This window comes from Podarcis muralis, chromosome 16 (genome assembly GCF_964188315.1).
Source record: "Podarcis muralis chromosome 16, rPodMur119.hap1.1, whole genome shotgun sequence".
NCBI classification, from domain to species: domain Eukaryota; kingdom Metazoa; phylum Chordata; class Lepidosauria; order Squamata; family Lacertidae; genus Podarcis; species Podarcis muralis.
The window spans coordinates 33,666,701-33,681,750 of NC_135670.1; the positions used below are offsets into that span (position 1 = coordinate 33,666,701).

A 15,050-nucleotide genomic window follows, 5' to 3' on the forward strand; every position below is an offset into this window, starting at 1 on the left:
GTAAGAAGTGATGTGATAGAATTTTTATAAAATTATGCATGACATGCAACCCCCCCTCCCACAACCCACAACAATTTGGGTTTTCCACGGAGCACTCGCCGGAACTTTAAAGCACAGACTGTGCCTGGAAATTGTGGAGGAATGGTATGTGTGGACAAGCCCTTCTGCTCCTCCCGTGCCTGGGAAGCACAGGCCTGACAAGCTTTCCCATTGCCTGGCTCCTTTCCCAGGAAACACCTGCTCTGTAGTGCTAAATCGTAACAAATGCCAATCCGGAGAAAACCCGAATTGCCGTTTGCTCTGACTGGTCATCAGGTAGCTGCTTTCCCCAGGAGAAAGCCATAGGACGAGATAAGCCTTCAGAAGAGGATTAGAGAATTTAATGGAGGAGAGGGCTGTCAAAGGCTATTAGCCATGATGACTATGTTCTGCCTCTAAAGTTGGAGGAAGCAGAGCTTCTGAATACCACCAGATCCAGAGCCAATGGCAGCCAGGCGCGGAAGGCCGACAGGTGGTGGACCCAGAGACACTGGCAGGAAGAGTCAACTAACTCTAGTTTTGCTTCCACCGTCCTCCCTGGTGAGTGACACTGAGGCGGAGGAGGAAGAAGCAGACAGCCAAGGCCACCGCCTGGACCTGCTTGTAAATAAGAAGGCAGGCAGGTGGGGAATGGCTAAGGCAGTGTGAGGTTGGTGGGGCAGGGTCACCATTGTCCTAATGGACCACCCCCACTGCCTACTGGACATAGTCCCAAAGAATAGAGGAAGCAAGAACAAAGAGGAAGGTGAATGGAGCAATGTCAGCTGGGAAGGGAGGTTACCCTCCAACCCAAGTATCTCCCCAGAGATACAATTCTCAGAGGGGTTCTAAGATACCTCTTCCCAGGGATTTTTTTAGTTTTGTGAGGGGAATAGTGGTCTCCCAGCAACTCCTGGCACCCATAACCATGGGATTCTTTGGGTGTAAGCCTTGGTATAAGTCAAGTGGAATCCTACTGCTCTAAAGGCATAATGTAGATGGGGATTCTGTGTTTGAATGGATGACATATCCATCTTGAATTCAAGAGTGAGAGTTATGCCTATTGGCTTTTCTTTGGTCCTAGGCATTGCTCTGCCCATTAAAGCTCAGCTCCGCTAATGGAAATTTAGGGGAAACAGATTTACTGTGATGGGTCCCAGTGTAGTTAATACAGAGTGAATTTATGCTGCTTTCAGAGAGCATTTAAGGGAGCACTTAGAGCCATGTGTGCTTGGCAGGCCAAGCACGGTTATGCTGACCTTACACTGAAGCCAAGTATGCCTCTTTCTCTTCCCTTGTTTTGCCCTTCTAAACTACCCCACCTCTGTGCACACCAAACTCACACCAGCCATTCATTTCTTGGTTCCTCTTACAGGAGTTGCAACCACTCTCGCCACCCTATGACCAAGGGGGCAGTGAGTGTGGGCAGAGTGGGGCTCAGAGGCTTTGTGGGTCCCCACAGACCTTGAGGTCCTCCCCAAGCACCCAGAAAGTCTCTGAGATCAGCCCCATCACTGCCTCCATTGTCTCTTGAGACATAGACAGATGCCCACAACAACCTGATGCCACTGCTATAAAAAGGTTCAGTCTCAGCTGGTTCCTGCTGGAGCAGCTTTGGAGCTCTGCATCCTACCAGGTGTCCAATCTGACCCTCAACTTGTCCTACATCCAGTTGAGCCTTGCCACACCACAGAGCTGGGTGATTGCCTAGGTGTGTTTGGAGCAAGCCTGCTCTGCGGTGAGCCATGCTTTCTAAAGTGGGCCAAGCTTGTGCTGATTGAATAAATGTATGGGTAAAGGTAAAGGTAAAGGGACCCCTATTGGGTGGTTGTTTGTATTTTTATTATGTATTTTGTGGTTTTATATCTTGATTTTATTCTTTGAACTGCCCTGAGACCCCTGGGTAGGCTGGTATATAAATTCAATAAAGGTAAAGGAAAAGGGATCCCTGACCGTTAGGTCCAGTCGTGGCCGACTCTGGGGTTGCGGAGCTCATCTCGCTTTATTGGCTGAGGGAACCGACGTACAGCTTCCGGGTCATGTGGCCAGCATGACTAAGCCGCTTCTGCCAAACCAGAGCAGCGCACGGAAACACCGTTTACCTTCCCACCTATTTATCTACTTGCACTTTGACGTGCTTTCGAACTGCTAGGTTGGCAGGAGCAGGGACCGAGCAACGGGAGCTCACCCCATCGTGGGGATTTGAACAGCTGACCTTCTGATCGGCAAGTCCTAGGCTCTGTGGTTTAACCCACAGCGCCACCCGCGTCCCATAATGTATGGGTGCTGGGATCTAATTCAGGAGCCCTGGACAGAGCAGGCCAGCAGGATGCGAACATGTTGTAAGTCACAACATTGTTGGCTTCTGATGGATGTGTTTAAGGGAAGCCAGAGGAACAAAGTGTGTTCAGATCGTTCTGGTACCACTTAATCTGGCTAAAAGCAATTAAACCGCCCCTCCCTCAAAGGGAGACACCAGCTGAAAAGAAGCATGTGGTAACTCCAGCCCACATAGCTCAGTGGGATGAATTTTAATGGACTTCTCACCCTGCGTCAGAACGTTACTTTCTGACAGGAGGCGGTTCTTACTGCCTCTAGGTGAGGAACCTTGTTTATCTGGATGTTGCTGCACTTCAACTCGCATCAGCCCTGGTTAGTATAGACAAAGGTCAGAGATAGAGGAGAAATTCAATTAAGTTCACTTTTAAAGGCAAACCCCCCACTCTCCCCGGTCTGTGCTTTCCAAAACAGTACACAAAGCGGAGCTATCCTACAAATTTCGCACTTGACTGAATTTTGCAATGCAGTTCTCTTTCCCAGTTTTTGTTTTGCAGTCCCAGGCGGGCAGAGAAAATACAACCAGCCAGGAGGCTTATGAAGCCCCTGGTGGGATGCCATGCATGGCTGGCAGCCTGCAGTTGTCTCACTGGTGGATGGATTGGGTAGACCTGGCACAGAATCAGGACTGTACCCCTGCCAGCCTCTCCTGCACTGCTGCATCTTTCCAGGCTGATTAGGGTGGCAGGAGGGCCATGGAATGGGGCCGGGAGCTGCACCAGCATGGTGCCATATTGGAGGTCGGAAACCGCATTTGGCCTGCGGTCTGCATTGGAACACAACCAACATCTTGAAGTCCACAATCCAAAGGTGGGGGTGGCCAAAGTGGACGACTCAGGCCTCACACAATGCCTGGCATGGGAAAGGCAAAGCTGTGCCTGCAGTGGGAGCTGCTGGGTGCATCTGATCCATGCCGAAAGGAGCGTGACATGGAAAGGCACCCAGTTCAACTGGCAATGGGAGAACCAGCGATGCGCTCTAAAACTCAGAGTGCGCTCCTGGCTGTTGCTTTGCAGCTGTGGGCTTTATTCTGCCTGTGGCTGACATGACAGGTGATGGACATGTGAGCGGCTTGCCTGGGGCAGCTTTGTGGGCCAAACGACAGCCTAATTAGTCTGTGGGCAGAAGGATCACCAGCACTGTGCTATGCATACTCTGAATTTTCCAGCACAGACCCCCAAGACAAAGCTAAGGGGCAGTGCCTGGCAGGAGGGGGCGGAGTCTGGTGTAAATCAGGACCTACCAAGTGAAGGGAAGAGACTGGCTGTGCCTGATGCACATGGGTGGAAGGAGCAGAATGAAGAAAAGCTATCAAGCTAAGCAGAAACTGCCCTGCTCCTCTCCTCCTTGATCCTAACCCTTCACCCTGGGGGTACTGGTATGGAATTTCAACCCCCTGGAATTTCATGTCAAACCCTAAGCCACAACTGAATAAGCATTTGCACCTGTCAGAAAACCAGAAGCACCTCAGCAGCAGTGGCTAATGTACAGTTGAATTAATTGAACTGCGCTAAAGTACACTGAGCGGGACACAGGTGGTGCTGTGGGTTAAACCACAGAGCCTAGGATTTGCCAATCAGAAGGTCGGCGGTTCAAATCCCCACGACGGGATGAGCTCCTGTTTTTCAGTCCCTGCTCCTGCCAACCTAGCAGTTTGAAAGCATGTCAAAGTGCAAGTAGATAAATAGGTACCGCTCTGGCGGGAAGGTAAATGGCATTTCTGTGAGCTGCTCTGGTTCGCCAGAAGTGGCTTAGTCATGCTGGCCACATGACCCGGAAGCTGTATGATGGCTCCCTTGGCCAATAAAGTGAGATGAGCGCTGCAACCCCAGAGTCAGCCACGACTGGACCTAATGGTCAGGGGTCCCTTTACCTTTACTTAAAGTACACTGAAGTGCATTGTTTTTCTGTCTGTCAGCAAGTGACAGCAGCGCCTTCTTTGCTTTTATCACAAAGAACTTCTCACATTCAAGGAAGAAAATGTACATTTCCCCAGAGTGGCTGGGGAAACCCAGCCAGGTGGGTGGGGTATAAATAGTAAATTATTATTCTAAATTATTATTAAATCTAGGACCAGCAGTAACATTTTCACTGCTACCAAGAATTCAAACTGGCCACACCAAAATCCATCGTTTGCCAACCTGCTGAAAACCAGAGCTAAATTTTTCCATTTCATTTGCACCCGACGGAAACCCTGATGGATAACTCCTGGACATCAAATACTGTTGAGAACGAAACACAGAACACAGTCTGAAAATAGCTACGCCTTGCTCCTGAGCATGAAAGGCAGCGGGGCATGTCATCTGGTATAAAAGTGGCAAATCTGATCAGGAAACAAATCTGAGCCATACGGACCAATTTCACACCAGCCTGCTCCCAAAAAGATGTCCGTCTCCACCGGAGCTTGCCTAAGCACTCGGAAAACCCGCTCAGCCCTGAAAAGGAAGCAAAGGGATGCTTGGCGAGGAATCAGAGCTGCAGGCAGCATGTCAGTATGCATGCAAACTTTGAACCATTCAGTACAAAGCTAACTTGTGGTCCAGGGGCAGACAAGGGGGCACACAAACGACAGGATCTGGCCGCTGGGAGAACAGAGTGCTGGATGAGATGGGCCTATTGTTTGAGCCACCAGGGCTCTTATGTTTGATTCAGACCCCAGTCAGGTACTTTGGAAAACCACTCGTCTCAACCTAAGGCACTTTGTAGCTTCAATACTGCTTAGGGTCCATCTGTGGTGGAGTGGTAGAGCATCTGCTTTGCATGCAGAAGGTTCTGGGTTCAATCCCTGGTATCTCCAGGTAGGGTTGGGCTCTTCCACTGTCTGAAAACCATGAGAGCCATGTCAATATAGACAACACTGAGCTAGATGGTCTGACCTGACCAGTATTGGATTTAGGGAGGTTCCCTCGCACATGGCGCTGAGCTGAGGGGGCACAAAACCGAGAAGATGCAAAATTGAGAGGATCCATTTGGGGGCGCCAAATTTTAGCCTCGCTCAGGGTGCCATATTACCAAAGATTACTAAAGTCTGCCCCGATCTGACTCAGTCTAAGACAGCTTCTTATGTTTCTATGAGTCCAGTTCAGCTTCCTCCCTACCAGTCATTCTCAGAAATGCCTGCTCCCTCCACACATTTCCTACATAGAGCAACATCCCTGCGACTATGGGTTAAGCAACTTTTCAGCATGTCTTAACTCACTCCGGAGGAGATGTCTTTTTGGTCCATGCTGTAAAGACCTAATCTGCTATTCCCAGATGCAGTTGTGAATCAGACTGCTGCTAACAAACGAGTTTAATTTTCCAATGTGTACAAAAACGTGCATTCCATGGGGGAAGTGCTTACAAAGCTCCGTATTTTAGGGTGGAAATGCGTGCAAAATTAGTATTTTAGCAAAACGTGTGCACAAAACCGCACATTCAACTAGGTTTGAATAAACCCACTGAAGTTAATTTCAACGGGTCTACTATGAGTCAAACTTAGTTGAATGCCATCCATACAATTTGAATGCAAATTCCCCATTTGTTTTGCTTAATCCTCAGTTAACCACTTGGAATGGCCCCTGCTGTTTATTTGATTCCATTTGTGGATCGCTTCCCATAACATATCTCATAGCAATTGCTGAACGCATGCAGGAGTGCCACAAAATGCAAATAAGCAGATCTGACCACCCCGGTTCTGAAGCAGAACTGAGGTTGATCAAGATTTCCTTTGAAAGGGCTGGTTCCACATTTGAACTGTCCTTCAAACACCAAACACCGGCCTGACCATGAGGCAAAGTAAGGTGACTGCCTCCAGCAGCAGGTCCACAAGGCGGCACTCCTATGGGTGCCTCATCTGCCCAATTGCCTCCACCATCAGTGGAGAAACAGTGTCTTCGTTGGCACTAGTTTCTGGTGAGATTTTGCAGGAAGCCAGCACTCTGGCTGGTGTTTCTTGGGAGCCCCCATGCAATGTAGGTAAGGCAGGCTTCAGCAGTGAAACAGGATGCACCTGTCGGGATTCAAGCCCTCCTCTCATGAGAAGCTGGCAGCAGTCCCAGGCACCCGGCTTGAGTTCCCTGTTGACCTCCCTGGCTGCATTTCCCAGCAGACGCAGGCAAGGTCTCGATCGGCGATTCTTATCAAACGTGAGAAGAACACACCGCTCTTTCCTGCCTCCCCAGGCAGGGGAAAGAGATAGACAGAAACGTATTTACATGCTTTTATTTCTGTCTTTGCAGCGTTACAGAAAACATGACTGCACTCATCAAATTCCAGCAGTCGACTCACAAACTCCTCCTGTACTTCCTGTACAGCTCATATTACACTCTGAGGTAATTCCGGTGCTGCGCACTGAGAAATGACTGCCCCTCTGTTCCCACAGCAGTCCCAACATTCCCATCATGTTTACATTCCAAGCTAGGACTTTGCAGCAGCATTGCTTCATTATCGTAACGGCACCAACCCTGCCCTGGTGGACCTTCCTCCTTCATCAGTGGACTTCCTGTCACTGCAGGCTCTCCTGGCAGGAGTAGCACACCAACTGAGCTGTGTTTAAATTCCCCACAGTGCCTGGGAGCAATGCCATGTCAAGGGCACAGAGGAAAATTAAATTAATGAGTGTGGAGGGGTCCCGCCAGGTCAGCAGGGCCCCAGCTGCCTGAAGATGCTGTCTGCCAATGCTAGACTTGATCTTTAACCTAGGACCTGAAACCCACTTGAAAGCATCAGATAAGCCTGAGGCATCATAGGAAATGTAAATTCTGATGAATGATATAGAGTGGGTGGGTGTGTGGCTCCCTCAAGATGTCCTTTCCGTTTTGCTGTGATGACTTGTGCTCACGATAGTATCTGGGTGGTTATACATGATTCTGCTTTCAGGTTTTGTGGCAGACCTACGTACTGTTTCATTTCTAGATGGTGGATACAAAGTTATGTTCTTTGGAGGTAAAGAGAAAGAACTGTACAGTGGTACCTCTGGTTACAAACTTAATTCGTTCTGGAGGTCCGTTCTTAACCTGAAACCGTTCTTAACCTGAGGTACCATTTTAGCTAATGGGGCCTCCTGCTGCCACTGCGCCACCAGCACACAATTTCTGTTCTCATCCTGAGGTAAAGTTCTTAACCCGAGGTACTACTTCTGGGTTAGCAGAGACTGTAACCCAAAGTGTTTGTAACCTGAGGTACCACTGTATACCATCACATGACCTACCTTCCTTCCTTCCTTTCTTCCTTCCTTTCTTTCTTTCTTTTTCACAGTGTAACAGTTTATTTTAACAAGCAAAAATGAAAAAGATATACTATATAATTATAAGCGTTAACAATTAAAATACCATATATACTTATTTAAGTATTATTATTATTATTATCCAAATATATGCTTATTTTTAACCTGCTATATTTTGCATAAATGCATTCCAAATATCATTATAGTTGTCCACCCAAAGTGGAACCTCGGCTCTTGAACGCCTTGGGAGCCGAACGTTTCGGCTCCCGAACGAACAAAAACTGGAAGTAAAAGTTAAAAAGTTTTTAAACATTCTTTGGAAGCCGAACACCTGGCGTGGCTTCTGCAGCTTCTGATTGGCTGCAGGAAGCTGCTGCAGCCAATCAGAAGCCATGCCTTGGTTCCTGAACTGTTTTGGGAATCGAACAGACTCCCAGAATGGCTTACGTTCAGGAACCAAGGTTCCACTGTATAACCAATCCATTCCTAAACTGCAATTCTGAACCTGACCATCTTGGAAAGTAAACAAATGGGAAACTTTCATATTATGTGAAAGTAGAATGAACAGCATAGGTGGCGGCGGCGCTTCCAATTTCCGGAGCAATGCTTACAAAAGTATTTCCTGCTGTTTGTGCACTTGGAAACAGCCCAAGAAAGCTATCGCCTCCCCTCCCTGCAGTCCCAATCTCCTCCCTAAACATACTATTTAAACAAGTGTGTGCAAGGAGTGGTTATCAGTGGCAGATTGCTCTTAATGGGGTCCATTATACCCAGAGAAGAGTGCCAAATGACCAGCATCGTCACTGCCTCATCTGCCTCTGTCCCCCACAATCACAGTACTTTGTAGCATTATCCTGAGAGCTGGTAATTGGTGGCTGATAGACGGTGCATGTCATGTTTCCTGCAAAAATGGAATGTGCAAAAATGGATTGTGACTCCCATAAATAAGCCCCAAACCCGTTTGTGTCCCCCAAACGTTCCTAAATGATTCTTTTGTTGCTGATGCTCCTGCCTTCAGCCAGTTCCCGTCTACCTACCTCCTTAAAGGTAAAGGGACCCCTGACCGTTAGGTCCAGTCATGGACGACTCTGGGGTTGCGGCGCTCATCTCGCTTTACTGGCCGAGGGAGCTGGTGTACAGCTTCCGGTCATGTGGAAAGCATGACCAAGCCGCTTCTGGCGAACTAGAGCAGCGCATGGAAACGCCGTTTACCTTCCTGCCAGAGCGGTACCTATTTATCTGCTTGCACTGGTGTGCTTTCAAACTGCTAGATTGGCAGGAGCAGGGACCGAACAACAGGAGCTCACCCTGTCATGGGGATTCGAACCACTGACCTTCTGATAGGCAAGTCATAGGCTCTGTGGTTTAACCCACAGTGCCACCTACCTACCTCCTTACTTGTAAGTCAAAACCAGGCTAGGAGGTGGCACTGCCTGCCAGCTTCCAGGAGGGAGGAGGAGGATGCAGGCAAAACTAGGATTAGTTAGCTCTGTTTCTCATTGGCTATGGCTCCAGCCTTATGTCTCACCATCCCCAAGAGTCCCCAGCCATCACTGCACAAAATGACCCTTTAAAAAAACCCACCAAGGTGATCAAGGGTCTTGAAGCCAAGCCTTATGAGGAATGTTTGAGGGAACTGGGTAGGTTTAGCCCGGAAAAGAGAAGACAGAGAGGAGATATGATAGCCATCTTCAAATATCTAAAGGGATGTCAAGCGGAGGATGGAACAAGTTTGTTTTCAGCTGTTCCAGAGGTTAGGACCCAAACCCCTTGGATTCAAGTTACAAGATTCCAACTAAACATTAGGAAGAACTTTCTGACAGAACGAGTGGAGCGGATGACCTCGGAAAGGGGTGGACTCTCCTCTGTTGGAGGTTTCTAAACAGAGGTTGGATGGCCATCTGTCAGGGATTATTTAAAGGGACCTTTAAAGCCCTTTGTGGCTTAGGGCCCTCGTATCTACGGGACCGCCTCTCCTGGTATGCCCCACAGAGGACCATAAATAACCATAGTTTAGAGGTCCCGGGCCCTAAGGAAGTCAGACTATCCTCCACCAGGGCCAGGGCCTTTTCAGTGATGGCTCCAACCTGGTGGAATGCTCTGTCCCATGAGACTAGGACCCTTCAGGATTTAATCTCCTTCCGTCGGGCCTTTAATTTGAATTCAGCCTGATCTTTTATTTCCCTTCTCTTCCCTCCCCTTTTATGAAGATCACCCGCTCTGAGACCCCACAGCTAATTCTCCCCTGGCCTTCTCGGGAGCCCAGGTAGGACCAATTCAGCCAGCTAGCCCTGGGGATTATCTAATTGCTTTTTGAATTTTATTGTGATTCATGTTTTTATACTGTATTTTATGCTGCTTTTATAATTAAGTGTTTTAAAGTGTTTTAAATTTGTTGTTAGCTGCCCTGAGCCCGGTTTTTGAACCGGGAAAGGTGGGGTATAAATAAAAATTTATTTCTTCTTCTTCTTCTTCTTCTTCTTCTTCTTCTTCTTCTTCTTCTTCTTCTTCTTTAGCTGTGACACCTGCATTGCAGGGGGTTGGACTAGATGACCCTTGGTGTCCCTTCCTACTCTGCAATTCTATGATTCTATACAATAAAATAAAAGAAGAAAAAGGAAAACATAACCAAAAGGCAAAGTATTATTAGCCTGAAAAATATAGTGCCTCAACACGGCCTTCTATATCAGTTTTACTATTCATCCCCTGCCATGTGTGTTAATGATCATAAGTTTAGTTCATTGCCCTTTCCAATTGTCTTTCTCATCTTCCAGACCTCACCCCTTCCTCTGTTCTCTCCTATGGACTCACCCTTTGCTTCTCCTAAAATATTTATAGCAATTCTATTACTCACAAGGAGGAAAGAAAGGATCCCCCCCTCACTTCCTGCACTTTTATAATACAGCCAGCCATGCAATGCCAGGGATTTACGTTTCAAAAATAATAATAATCAGGCTTAGACATCTGTGCAGCGCAGAAGACATTCTTTTCATTTTAAGATGTTAAGCGGGATTAACCCTCCAAGGTTTCTTTCTAAGAAATGATGTCCAAACATCCCAGCTTTTGGCTTCTAAAATATTCACGAAACACCTGTGCCATCTGCCTTCATTTTCACTCCAGGCGTCTGAGTCTGCTTCCCCACCCTTCACTGCTAGGGTTCAGTTTGGTGCAAGGCATGCTTTGCAACCTTAATGGAAAACCGCTCCAAAAGACTCCAAGCACAGAGTATGCAAGAAGCTTAGCAAAAAAAATAATAAAAAAAATAAATAAAAATCCTAGCAGATTATCCTTTATTATTTATATCGAAAGCTTCCGGACAGACACTTTATAAATAATAATTTCACAGAGTTATTTGTTTTGACCTGTTATTCACCTGTTACTTTCCAGTCGGACAGCAGAATGCTAAGAGGATGCCAGGGGTGCAGTGGGGGGAATTAAAACACAATCAGCATAAGGAAATGTGGTCCTAATAAAGAGTTGCCTGAAATAGAATCAGGAAGATTCCTCCTGCTGCAGGACTGGGCTGGGGAACCTCTGGCCCTCCCAGATGTTGCTGAACGAAAACCCCCAGTTGTGGTCAATGGTCAGTGTCAGGGAACTGACATTGGAGCTAGAGGCGAAGAGAAGGCTCTCAGATAATGCTGGAGAAGGGCCAAGCAGGGAGAGAGGCAGCTCAGTAGAGGGGGAAGCAAATCAGCGCAACACCAGGGATAAAGGGGGGCAGATGGGGGAATCGGGGAGAGGGCTCCAGGACTCCTCACTGGACACCAGCGGGGAGAGCACAGGTCCTCCGCTACCCACGCCCTCCCTGCGCAGAAGACTTCCGCGCAGTGAGAGTAGGAGGAGACTGGGCGTCAAACAACTTTTATGTTGGAAGAGGTTTAAGAAACGCCCACTGATGGATTCTGCTAGCGACTGAGGCAGCCACGGTGAGAAGGGCTGTCCAGTCAGAAAGGTTTAACAAGGCAATTTAGCTTGGAGAGGCGGCAGCTTACGCACGAGCAACCCCATACGCATTACAGTCAGGGATGAAGGATGTTGAGTTCAGCAACATCTGGGGTGCTAATGGTTCCTCACACCTGCCCCTCAGAAGATGCTCCCTTTTAACTATTTTGCCTTAAAAATAAATGGAAGTGGGGTGAAAATGAGATTCATGGGCTGGTGGGTGGGTGAGTCACTGGCCACCCTAATGACCTCATTTTTCGCCACCCCCTTCCAAGGTAAAGCATTCCAGATTTTGCCTCTGTTTCAACAGCCTTGGTCCTATCCCCATTGTGAGTCTAGCTGAGGACAGGGGGAACCTCAGACTCTGGGGTCAAATCTGGCCTTCAGAACTCTATCCAGGCCCAACCAGTCCTGCTCCACATTCTTCTTAATCCTGAGGGGCAGTTCAGTCAGTAGAGAATGAGACTCTTAATCTCAGGGTTGTGTGTTTGAGCCCCACACTGGGTGAAAGATGCCTGCATTGTAGGGGGTTTGGACTAGAAAGGGGTCAGCAAACTTTTTCAGCAGGGGGCCGGCCCACTGTCCCTCAGACCTTGTGGGGGGCTGGACTGTATTTTGAAGAAAAGAAAAAAAAGAACGAATTCCTATGCCACACAAATAACCCAGAGATGCCTTTTAAATAAAAGCACACGTTCTACTCATGTAAAAACACCAGGCAGGCCCCACAAATAACCCAGAGATGCATTTTAAATACAGTGGAAACTTGGGTTGTGAACGTGATCCGTGCAGGAGGCACGTACGCAACCCGCACTGTTCGCAACCCGCAGCGCCGCGTCTGTGCACTTGCGCGTTGTGATTTGGCGCTTCTGCGCATGCGCAAAGTGTGATTTAGTGTTTTTGCGCATATGCGAGCACCAAAACCCAGAAGTAACCTGTTCTTTTACTTCTGGGTTTGGTGCTGTCCGCAACCCGAAATCGCGTAACCTGAAGCATCTGTAACCCGAGGTCCCACTGTAAAAGCACACATTCTACTCATGTAAAAACATGCTGATTCCATGGGCCGGATTTAGAAGGCAATTGGGTTGGATCCGGCCCCCGGGCCTTAGTTTGCCTACCCATGGACTAGATGATCCTCGTGGTCCTTTCCAACTCTAGAATTCAAGCTTAACTGTTTTTGCCCGGCTGGAAAGTTTCATTGAACTTGGGCAATGTTTTCTTGGATGGAGGACAGAGAGGGGTGTGTGAATATGTGATAGAAGCTAATATACTGTACAATGGGAAGCATCAAAAATATTGTTCCATCCATTTTTGCCTGTGGTTCCATCCACCACTAGGATATGGCCCCTAGAAGGTTGCCCAGATCAGAATGTGGCCCTCTGTTGGAAGTGCCAAGAGGTGGAAGGCACTTTCTTCCACATGTGGTGGACATGCGAAAAAGCAAAAACATATTGGGAAATAATTCATGGGGAAATGAAAAAGATGCAGAAGATGACGTTCCCCCACAAAAGCCAGAGGCCTTCCTTCTAGGAATAACAAATTTGGATATCCCCCCCCCAAATGTACTTGATCTATTTTTTTATATGCAACAATTGCAGCAAGAACTATGTATGCACAAAGGTGGAAAGATCAAGAGATATCAGCTAAAGGGGAGTGGCAAAATGAATTGATAGAATCTGTGGAGTTGGCGAGTTATGACAACAAAAATTAGGGACCAAGAGGAGTCATTGTTAAGGGATGAGTGGAAACCCTTTGTAGATTAGTTGAAGAAGTATAATAGTCAGATAAACTTACAAGTAGGACAAGGACTCAGAGCAGCTGTGGAAAACAGATAGTAAATCAATAATAATAATAATAATAATTTTTATTTATATCCCACCCTCCCTGGCCATACCAGGCTCAGGGCGGCTAACATCAAAGTATATAATACATTAAAATATAAAATCCAGCAATTGACTGAAATACAGCTTAAAATCAGATTAAAATCAGAATAAATCAGATGGCAACCCACAATTTATAACTATAACTATAACTATAACTATAACTATAACTATAACTATAAGGGTTGGGAACATTAAGTGCTCACCAGGCTCAGCTATTTGTATGAGCCGGTGAGAAGAGTTAGAGAGGTCGCTTATATGCAAGGTCTTGTAAAAAGAGGGGTGGGTGGGTATAAATATAAATCTAGGAAGAAGAGGGTGGTTAAGAATGATATGCAGCAAGACGAGGAGGCCAGGGAAGGATGGTGGGGAAGTATACACATAAGAGAAGGAAATCAAAACTGGATGGTTTGAATATTGAATATAGTGATTTTTTTTTGGGGGGGGGGGACTGGACGGAAGGTGGCCCTCATGCCTGTCCTCGCTCTTCCACCGCTAAAGCAAAGGAGGTGGGGGGGAGAGAGAAGGGAGGGACACAGGCAACCCCTTCACTACCGCTGAGTTAAAATGCTGGCCTGCCGTGTCCCCGCACAGACCCCTCTGCGTCAGTCCATACATCCATGTAGCTTGATTAAAGGAGCCAGCCTCCATTTGCGGAACAGCATTTAAACAGAAAATTAGCTTTCCAAGCACTCCTGCAGAGAATAAATAGTCTGTCACAATGCATTTGCCAATGGATTGAACTTGAATGAATGCGACAGCTGAGCTGGTTGGCTCGAGCCAGGAACCCAGAGCCAGATCCTGAGAATGAGTCCCCCTCCCCCCATCACTTCTCAGTGAGGAAAAGCCACACAGCCAAGTCATAGATAAATAACGAAAACACTATTCGTCCTGACAAGTCTGCGTATCCGGCAGAGAAAACGAAAGTGGGGAAAGGAGGACAGTGGTGGAGAGGGGCTGGTAGCGGTTTACTCAACCTGAGTGAGAACTGCCGGCCGGGGAGGACAGGGTCTATGTGCAGCTCCTCCGTGCAGCGAGCTGCTGAACTGCAGGGAGCAGTTCAAAGAAGTACGATATGATACGGTAATCTTTATTGTCATTGTCCCATACAGAACAACGAAATTGAAAAAAACTACATCAGACATTCAAAAACCAACAAGCCTGCTATCCCAGCCTGGTTAGCCTCCTAAAAACTCTGATACCCCAGAATTAAATACAATATACTCCCATAGAGACTACCTTAAAAAGGTAAGGGTAAAGGGTAAAAGGACCCCTGACCATTAGGTCCAGTCGTGGCCGACTCCTGGGTTGCAGCACTCATCTCACGTTTTTGGCCATGGGAGCTGGCGTACAGCTTCCGGGTCATGTGGCCAGCATGACTAAGCTGCTTCTGGCGAACCAGAGCAGTGCACGGAAATGCCGTTTACCTTCCCGCCGGAGCGGTACCTATTTATCTACTTGCACTTTGACGTGCTTTCGAACTGTTAGGTTGGCAGGAAGAGACTACCTTACACTGCGTTTAAAACCAAAATCGCATTTGGATAGAAACTGTTTCTCAGACGGCTAGTTCTAGTCTTTAGAACCCTGTACCTTCTTCCCGTGACGGGGTGAGCTCCTGTTGCTTGGTCCCTGCTCCTGCCAACCTAGCAGTTCGAAAGCACGTCAAA

At 47.5% G+C, this 15,050-nt stretch overlaps 1 protein-coding gene across 1 annotated transcript in view; it reads right to left on the reverse strand.

The window, feature by feature from the left end:
- The window catches only part of MMP17 (matrix metallopeptidase 17), a 167,025-nt gene that overhangs the window by 82,412 nt on the left and 69,563 nt on the right, over nucleotides 1-15,050 (reverse strand). The gene's annotated exons all lie outside the window — the stretch shown is intronic.